A 10,813-nucleotide genomic window follows, 5' to 3' on the forward strand; every position below is an offset into this window, starting at 1 on the left:
TTGCACGGGCGTACCAGCATCATGTAAAAAGAAAACATTAGTGACCGGGGAGGCCACTGTCATATGCGGTGACCTACTTACACGTTTTATGGCCAATGACAACCATTCGCACATTTTTTTCACAGCTCTCCTGACTCCGGAGTGGTAGTAGCATAACTGTGGCCGATGGGCGTCAGTAACAGCATGGAGGGATCCTTGGTTGGACCGTATGTGAGGGGTGGTATATGTGTGTGGTGGGATGCTTTGTCGCTGCTCCGGCACGTCACGAGGTGGGCGTCTGTGTCCTATTGCATTCACGTCAGCTTTGGTCGATGTTGAATAATTGTCCTCTTTGTCAGGAGTGGAGGCATTGATGAAGGTCTTAAAGGTGGTGAAGTAGCTGTCCATAAGGAGATCGACATTGGTCATCAGGTCCTTCATGGGCAAAGTATAGTAGGGTGAGGCAATTTTGGACACCTTTTTAGTAACCTTTGTACAAAATCTATATTAATAATTCATGATCAAATACCAAACATGTTCAAGAGAAGGAGGTTTCATCTATAAAAATAACTTGTTTCATAATCATCAAAGAATTAGAAATTGTCGTATTTCAGCAATAAAAAAAGAATATCGTAGAGGCGAAGCAATTTTGGACAGTGAGGCAGTTTTGGACACGTCTGTATCTCCGTTAAGTGCCAACTCTCAGTTGGGAAAACTATGACAATTTGTGGTCCCTATCAATATAAATATGCTAGAAAAAATTATAGACTTACATAAATTTATTTGTCCGTAATCCAAGATTGTCTAATTTTGCCTCACCAAGAAAAATGTGAGATGTTTGCCTGTCCAATTTTGCCTGACCATGGCTTTGAAAACTGTCCAATTTTGCCTTACTATATGAATATGTAAATCAAACTTTGTATTCGAGCACACAAATATACTTTTATGTATATATCAGCATATGTGTAATCATAAAAATTCAAAATAAGACAGAAGGGGTGAAGTAAAGGGGTATCTGCCCAAGGTGGCACCCTAAAAGTGAGTGACACCCTGAGAGTTACATTTAAAAAAAAAAATTTCTTTCTAGCTCGATGGTTATGATATGATTTTCAAAAAGTTATTTAATACTGGGACACTCTTAAAGCTGTTGAAACTCAGGGGGTGAAACCTTCAAAACGATTGACCAAAATATGGTATCATCCTCGAGAGGGGTGTCACCCCAAATGCTAGAAATATCTAAAAAAGAAAAAAAAAACTCTACTATATACATTGTTCTTATAATAATTCACATATCCAAATGAATATTGAAATAGAATATATTTTCACCGTTCCTGCTAATTTCCATGTTGATAACTGTCATGATGCCTTTTTGATATGGTGTTAAATGCAGCAACATTAGAGTGAACAGCGTGATAGATACATCAAGGAGGGGCAAAGCTGATCCCATAAACAATATTCGTCCTAAGTTGTACCTATCCAGTTTATTTTTATCATTGTTACCTCATACTATGAACGAGCCATCAAAGAGATACTTATACCTACAAAGGAAAGGGATACAATCGAAGATTTAAGAAAAAAAGATGAAATGAAGAAAAATAAAAGGAAAAACACAAAGAAAGAGAGATAGAAACATGACAAATAATAGAAATACAAAGCAACCAAATATATCTCGATTCTTTAAGAAAAAATGTGTCTGCAAACACTAACATAAATACAAAAAAATATATATATATATATAATTGAACTGCTAGGATAGTCCCGATAGTGAATTATTAGGATTTATTTATACCTAAAACAAAAGAAATTAAAATCATTTCGAAAGATATTAAGGAACGTCCATTATTTTGCATTGTTAGAGCAACAAAAGGATTTCTAGAGGAAGGAGGAGGCTAAGTGACTCGCCTTGAGCTAGATGCTTGAAGCCACATATCATCATCATCATCTCCTCCCACGCCTATTGACGCAAAGGGCCTCAATTAGATTTCGATAGTCATCTCTATCTTCAGCTTTTAATTCAATACTTCTCCAATTACAATCTCCTACTTCATGCTTTATAGTTCTCATCCATGTAGGCCAGGGTCTTCCAACTCTTCTAGTGCCTTGTGGAGGCCAGTTGAAAGTTTGGTAAACTAATCTCTCTTAGGGAGAGCAAAGAGCATGCCCAAACCATCTCCTTCTACCCCTCACCATGATCGCATCCACATATGGCGCTCGAGTAATCTCTCTTATAGTTTCATTTCTATTCCTGTCCTGTCATTTAACACCCAATATTCTTTTGAGGGCTTTGTTCTCAAATCTACAAAATGAGTTTCATTAATATACCAAGATCCATGCCCATACAATAACACCAATCTCACTAAACTGTTATATAGACTGATTATTATATGTAATTTTAGGCGACATGAATTCCAAATTTGACTTAACCTAGCCATCGTCTGATTTGCTTTTTTCAATCTTTCATTAAACTCAAATTCTAAAGCTCCTATATTAGATATCATAGTTCCTAAATATTTGAAAAATTTTTCCTTTATCCTTACAAAGATATTTCATCTTCCATTGCATATTCCGTTCTCATCCTCTGTCTGTCTTCTATTTATCTCGAGCCCAACCTCATGTGATTTTTCATGCATTCTGGTAAGCAAGCTTTCCAAGCCCTGTGGTGTTCTGCTAATTAGGACAGCGTCATCAGCATACTCTGGGTCTGCTAATTTTCTGTTACCAATCCGGTCCAATCCTTCTCCACCATCCCCAACCGATCTATGCATTACAAAATCTATGAGGAGGATAAACAACATAGGTGACAACACATTCCCTTAAAGTACTCCGCTGTTCACTGGAAATTCGTTTGATAAAACGCCACTAACATTAACTTTGCATTTGCTATGTTCATGAACAGACAATTAAATTTACATATTTGAGAGGAAGTCCATAATGATGCAAGACTCTCCACAAAATTGCCAGAGCACATAATCAAAAGCTTTTTCATAGCCCACATATACCATCAAAAGTGGATTTCTATATTCTACATGTTGCTGTACCACATGTCTTAAATAAAAATTTGGTAAGTACAACTTCTACCTTTTCTAAATCCTGCTTGTCCATCTCTCCTCTTTTCATCAATCTTTCTCTCTAGTCTCTTTAGAATGAGCATTCTATATATTTTCATGACAGCTAACGTAAGTGATGCCTCTGTAATGATTGCAATCAGTCAGATCTTTTTTTGTCATTTTCCTCAGCACTCCTAGCTCCCATACATAAGACTTTGCCTCTTCACGCCACATTCTACAAAATAATCTTGTAGGCAATCTGAGAGTCACTTCATTTTCAGTCAATATCATCTCAGCAGTTATTCCTTCGTATCCAGGCGCTTTCCATCTTTAGAGTTTTTTTAAGAATAGCTTCGACTTCAAACACACCTAATTCATTCATGGGCACATCAAGGTCTCCATCAGTTTCAGGTATATCAACCAAACTATTCCCTTCGTATTTTCTATTCATGACCTCACTAAAGTGTTCAATCCAACGTTACCTTTCTTCGTCTTCTTTTGTTATAACAGATCCATCTTTCTTTTTGATGGGTATATGCTTCTTTTCCTTTTTTTCCCGTAGAGATTTCATTAATAATTCTATGAGCAATTCCTACAACAAAGTCACTCCCTGAATTCTTAGCTTTGTCAGCCTCATCTGCTTTCCTGTCTAAATATTCTCTCCATTCTTTCCTGATATTTCTTTTAACTTCACTATCAATACTGAAATACTTGGCCTGCTCTGCCTTGTAATTTTCATTACTTCCTCGAAAACTTTCAGAAATCAATTTCTGTCTTTGTCTTCTTTTTATAGTATCCCAAGTATCATTTGATATCCATGGTTTTCTCCTTGTAACTGCATGTCCCAAAACTTCGTCTCTTAAAGTCTCTTAAGACTGTAAATCGATTCCTACATTCAGTTACAAAGATTTCTGTGCTCATCCTCTAGAAGCTTAGTTGTATCAAACTTAGGTATTCTATCTACATTTCTGTTGGGTGCTTTCAGTTTTAATATTTGTTTGGCAGTGGGGAGCTGGTGATCACTACCAATATCTGCACCTCTATAGCTTGTTACATTTCTCAGAGTCCTCCTTCTCTCTTTATTAATGGCTATGTGATCTATTTGATATTTGTAATTGCCACACGGTGAACTCCATGTATATTTGCAGATCTCCTTGTGCTGGAAAAGAGTACCTCCAGTAACAAGATTGTTTGTTGAACAATAACTTATAAAATGTGCCTCCTTTTCATTTGCAGCTTCGCCAAGAACCCCAAAACCCTTCACATTTTCTATCCCTTGATTATTCCTTCCAACTTTAGCATTGAAGTCACAAATCATAATTTTCATATCTCTCTCTGGTATCTCATCTATTACACTCAGCATTTCTTCATAGTCTTCATCTTTTCTTTCTTCAGGGGAATCATTTGTTGGTGCATAGCAAACTATAATACTCATATTGCACTGCTTTGATTTAATTTTTGCAAGTAACAATCTGCTCTCTACAGCTCTCCATTTTGTTAATGCCTTTTCTGTTCTTGGTATCATTATTATTATTCCTACCCCTTCCCTTCTAACTCCATCTGTTCCTCCTGAGTAGATATATGTATTGCCTTGGTCTTAGAGTTCTTTACCAATCCCCTTACAACGTGTTTCACTTAGGGCCAAGATATCCAAACTATATTTCATAAATTCATTCTCTACTATCTGTAACTTCCCAGTTTGATTCATGGTTCTAACATTCCAATTACCAATTTTCAATTTTTTTTTAGTATTTACAAACCGGGAGTTTCTTAGCAACCCGCTACGCCCGGGACTGGGGGCAATTCTTTCATTTTCGCTTTCCATAGACTGACTAAATCCATAGAGGATTCATTGGCTAAATTCATCAAAGAATAGCCAGTTTCATAGTGATGTGCAGGGCCTATCTGAATAAGGCAAGTGACCCCTGCCGGTCCATACTAATTCCAGTAAGATCAACTACCTGGCATCGGTAGAGGAGTATCCAGAGCACCAAACGGATACTGTACATACCTTTTTCAAATTACAGATGGAATTAATGGTCCTTTATTTATGGAACCCATACCTCAAAGAGAATGTTTAGTGCCATATTTAAAAGAACTGAAGTTGTTTTTTGAGCATTCGGTTGAATTAAATAGACCCATCATATATTCAAGCATTTAAATTGTCACGTATATGGCTATAGTATATATTGAATTGTTCAAATTTATTTCCAATTTTGTACTTACATATATTCCGCATAATAAAGGTGAAAATAAATTATATTTCCCAAACTCAAGACTGCAATATATATACATACATATATATATATATATATATATATATATATATATATATATATATATATATATATATACATATAAATATATGTATACATATGTATACATACATATATATATTCATATGCATACATATATACATAAAATATATATATATATATATATATATATATATATATATATATATATATATATATATATATATACTGTATATATATATATACATATATATATGTATACAGTATATATATATATATATACTGTATACATATATATATATATATATATATATATATATATATATATATATATATATATATAAACACATATGTATACACACACAAACACACACACACATATATATATATATATATATATATATATATATATATATATATATATATATATATATATATATATATATATATATATATATATATATACATATATATATATATATATATATATATATATATATATATATATATATATATATTGCCGTCTTGAGTTTGGGAAATATAATTTATTTTTACCTTTATTATTCAATAGTTCTAAATTCAATGAATTTTTAACAGATTTATTCTTCATTTTTCAAAGATAAATGATATACTCACATGACTTTCAATGGCTTCCTCACCCCCTTTCTCATATATGGCACCCAAAGAAAAGGAAGATATTTTTAGTTCTGTAAGGAAAGACATCCTTTCGTAATACCACAATTTGCCTTCTGCGATTTCATCCGTCCCATAGCCAGATATCTCCGACATGATGTTTTTGAATTCTTTTTGGAGGTTTGTTCGTAGTATTTTGTAATTTTTTATAATATCTTCAACACTTGAATTCGGAAATATATGTTGGTATTTCGGCAGGAGAATGTGATAGCAATAATAATTGTTTTTATTTATTATTTTTCTTCTTTTTTTTTTGGCTACGGTTACTATAGGCTGCAGATAAGATATTCCAAAGAGAAGACAAGTCTCTGTAGAGGCATATACTCTCCAACAAAAACTCTTTTTTCGCTCGGCATGTTAACACTGACGCACGAGTTTCAATAACTTTGACACCCCTCCAATCATTACCTCAGACTATAAGTTCTACTTTCAATAATAGGACGATTGTTATCAAAATTGAATAGTGTAGGGAGTCAATTAAATATTAGGTATATTGCCCATCACTTATACTGAAGGTTTTGGCTTTAGTGAATGTGATTGCAATATTTATTTAAAAAAAGGGTAAAAAATAGGGCTTTACTTTTGTTGAAGTGACAATTGCCTAATCTTTATGCCTGTATTGACATCCCCAGTTGGATATTGCAGTTCTAAGGAATTTTATATATATATATATATATATATATATATATATATATATATATATATATATATATATATATATATATATATGTATGTATATATTTATTCCGCCTACCTAGATTTTGTTACTGGATTATATTTTATATTTCAGCCTGTCTTATCACAAAAAGAAAAATAAATTCTTACTGTTCTACTATTTACTATTCACCAAAGATGCTCGTGATGACCTTCTCAGAAGCAAAAAGCTTCTTATTGTTGTACTGAGCTTGTGCACGTACTTCGTAATGAAGGAAGTAACTGCTCAGGAGTCTGAAATGAGGTGTACCTGATCTGACTAAAAAGTTTTATTCACGGATATCTACCAAACGATTTTATTTTCTTTATATGTGGAACCTAAAGGTAATTTCAAATGCATTTCATAATTCTGAAGTCAACATCAACATGTATAAGTTAATCAATTACTAATTTTAAGTAGTCTATTATCACAAAAGAAATTGCGTTGATAATGGAGATATTCTGCAGATGCCACAGTGCGAAAGATATAAAATTAGATTCCCTAATTTTTCTGTTCACCTTCATTGAAGAATCTACCTAAAGACACCCTAAACCCTCTTTGAAAATAGTATATCCCTACTCATATAGGGATATCCTCGGTAATTGAAATATCAACGTTTTATAACGGTTATGCGGAATATATCTAAACTTTTAGCGACAACAAATAAAAAAAATATAAATTGGATCGTTTATTATGCCCTATCTATATAAACTTCACAAGAGGCACAGTGATGAAGTAAAACTTTTGAAAACGTCAAAATTTCAAATCACGAGGTATATACTTAAGAGTACCTGGTAACAAGCAATCAATGAAGATATATGTATTTTTCATTTCAAAGAGCACTAGCGAAAAGGTTTTCGGATGCATGCTCCTTTGGTTAAGCCTTGAACGATCACTTCCATTTAGATATAAAAAAATATCGGTCTGCTGCCATTACTTTTGATAGTCATGCATAGTTTTAATCTCTTTCCGGTCGCTTTCAACTTTCGAGCCAGCACAAAACCGGTTTTTAAACCTAAAATAGGCTTGGCCTCTGCCTGAACTTTTATGTTTTCGTAATGTTTAAACTCTTTCAACTTCCATCGGTGACTGAAGAAAGAATAGAGTTTTGTAACGAAAGTTTTCTCGCGCGGTTTTGGGGAACTTCATGTGACACATTTTATAGGAATTAGTGCTTGCTAAGATTTGCTCTTTTTTAATATGTCTGTGATTCATGGGCCTACCATGTTCTTTCATCGTAAAGGACCCGACTTCCGCTCATCGGAAACTGGTCAGATAATTTCTTCTATTAAAACGTTTCAACAATAGATACGGTTGGTCGGATAAAATTTTCATTGTTATTTATTATATTTTCCCTTTCGTCATCATATATATTAAAGTGAGCTGCCTGTATGGGTGAATCTTTCAGTATTGATAGGTAGGCCGAGTCTTTAAAAGCCTTGATACAATGTTTCATATTTCCTTTTACAAACCCCACCACTTCTGGGTCGTAGTTACTGGATCTTGCAGGGTCCTTTTTTTTAACTTCGTTTGAAATATCTGGTGATTATGCAGATAAAAGGTTAGCCAGGGCACCCGCCACCCCTTGAGATACTACCGTTATAGAGTTATTGGGTTTTTTGACTGGCCAGACAATAGTACATTGGATCCCTCTCTCTCTGGTTACGGCTCATTTTGTCTTTACTTACACATACAGTTCACCGAATAGTCTGACCTATTCTTTCCCTTTCTCCTCTGTATTCATACACCTGACAACACTGAGATTACCAAACAATTCTTCTTAGCTCAAGGGGTTAAATACTGCAATGTAATTGTTCAATGACTACTTCCCTCTTGGTAAGGACATAAGAGACTCTTTAGCTATGGTAAACAGCTCTTCTAGGAGAAGGACACTCCAAAATCAAATCCTTTTTCTCTAGTATTGGGTAGAGCCATAGCCTCTGTACCCTGGCCTTTCACGGCCTTGGATTAGAGTTATCTTCCTTGAAAGTACTCTCGGGCACGCTGTTCAGTCTTAGTTCTCTTCCTCTTTTTTTATAGTTTATATAGGAAGGATCTAATTTAATGTAATTACTACTCTTGAAATATGTTATTTTGATTGTTTATCACTTTCCTTTCCTCATTGCGCTATTTTCCCTGTTGGACCCCTTGGGCTTATATCATCTTGTTTTTTCAACTAGAGTTAAAGCTTTGCTTGCAATAATAATAATAATAATAATAATAATAATTCGTGTAAAATTTTTCATAAGGTGTAAGAAAAGAGAAAACGGCCTCATAAGTCACAAGTGAGTTGAGTTACTTGCTCAATAAATGCAAGACTTTTTGTAGGATAATTATAGCCTTGCATACTCAAATCCATGCAACGGTTCTTGACGTTAATTATAAGGAGGCTAAATCAATTAAACGCATTTATAATTAGGAAACTATATTTTCAAGAGCACCTCTAGTCAAACCATTGGTCGTGAAAGATTCGATAATACCAAGAAAAAGCTAATTTCATTTTACTGTAGGTTTCATTTTGTTCCTGAAATGGTTGGCTATTTTCCATTCCAAAAGAGCTTAAAGTTTTCATTCATCGAATCATTTTAATTATTTTAGTTTCCCAATCGTTTTTGTATTTTTTATTTCAATTTTGTGTGTGCAAGTGCAATTCCATTGTTTAACCTTTGCAGCGTTTACAAAGAATCTTGCAAAAAAAAAAAAAAAAAAAAAAGGATATTCGAAACATGTGTCGCCGCCGAGTACTAAATCGATTTTTTTATTTCCACTTCTCATGACATTTGTTAATTTCCACTAATTATGTGTCATTCTCATTAAATACTATTATTATGTTCACCAGGTGGGCCACAAAGATATTAAAAACTCTCTGGTATGTAAGAAAGTGGTCTCACCAGGTAAATTTTTAAATACAATTGACATTAGTTTTAGACTTCTTTAACCACTTCTACCAGCATGTCTGGTAGCCTGTCATATAAAAAGAAACTACTGATCGATTCCAATATGATTTAGAAAAGTTTGTTCCTACGTGACATACAAACTATCGCCCTTTAATAGGGAGATTATTGAAGCACGAGCTGGCTATGGTCACTAGAATTGCTTAAGAATGATTAAACAGCTGGTGGAGAGTGCGGCCAAGAAGAACCACCACCTATCTCACTAGTCTGTACGAAAGTATCCTTTGGATACATTTTGATGTTGCTGGTACATTTTTACGACGCTGGACAAAAGGATACGAAATTGAATGAAGTGGCTAAAAATTTATATATTTTACTATTTTTTCTTTTTTAAGAATTAGATACGTTTTACAGCCACATTGTTGCAGTCATTATTTTTCACAAAAAATGAAAACCAATCAAAACTCATGAATACTACATCGCTCCTAATCATATTACATAGTAACTTTTTTAAGTAGGGGGGGGGGTGAACACGTCCTGGGGCTTATATTCAGCTTACTCGCGAAACACAATACGATGTGTGCAATAATAAATGACGGTCACTTACTTTTCATGAAGAATCACTGAATACTTCCAATAGCCCTGCTGAGTTTTAGTGTTCAGTTCAAAAACTTAAAAGTAGTGATGGAACACTTTTGTTCCCAAATCTGTCAAAATATATCTTATGTCTTCTAGTTCTGCCTTATTCTTCTGCTACAGTGGGTGAGAATATTTTCTCAGGTCAAAGTAATAAAGACAGACACAAGAAATAGGTTGAATACTGAATCAGTAAAGGGTCTTAATAAGGAAAGGCAACGGGGGAGCAGTTCATTGCTATCAATGGGAGCCTAGTAATTTGATGATAAACTCTGCCCAAAATGTATTCAAGAAAGGATAATCAGTGAAACATATGTAGCTGTATAGGCAAAAGACGCAAGTTTGTATTTTTGAAGTTGTTTATTTTTTTAGTAAGGGTTTTCATATAATCGTATTGTGTTGTGTTAATGTATTGCATGCAAATTCAATATATTTTTGTTCATACAAACCATTAATAAATATAATATTTTTTGAAGATATAGACAATAGTATAAGTTTCGCTCCTTATTTATAGTGTACGACTGTACGTCACTGTACAATCGCCATCACCAGGCAGCAGATAACAACTTTGCTGTCGGTTGTAAGATATCTAGCAACAGTGTAAGAATGAAAGAA

The sequence above is a fragment of the Palaemon carinicauda genome, chromosome 13, assembly GCF_036898095.1.
Source record: "Palaemon carinicauda isolate YSFRI2023 chromosome 13, ASM3689809v2, whole genome shotgun sequence".
NCBI lineage: Eukaryota > Metazoa > Arthropoda > Malacostraca > Decapoda > Palaemonidae > Palaemon > Palaemon carinicauda.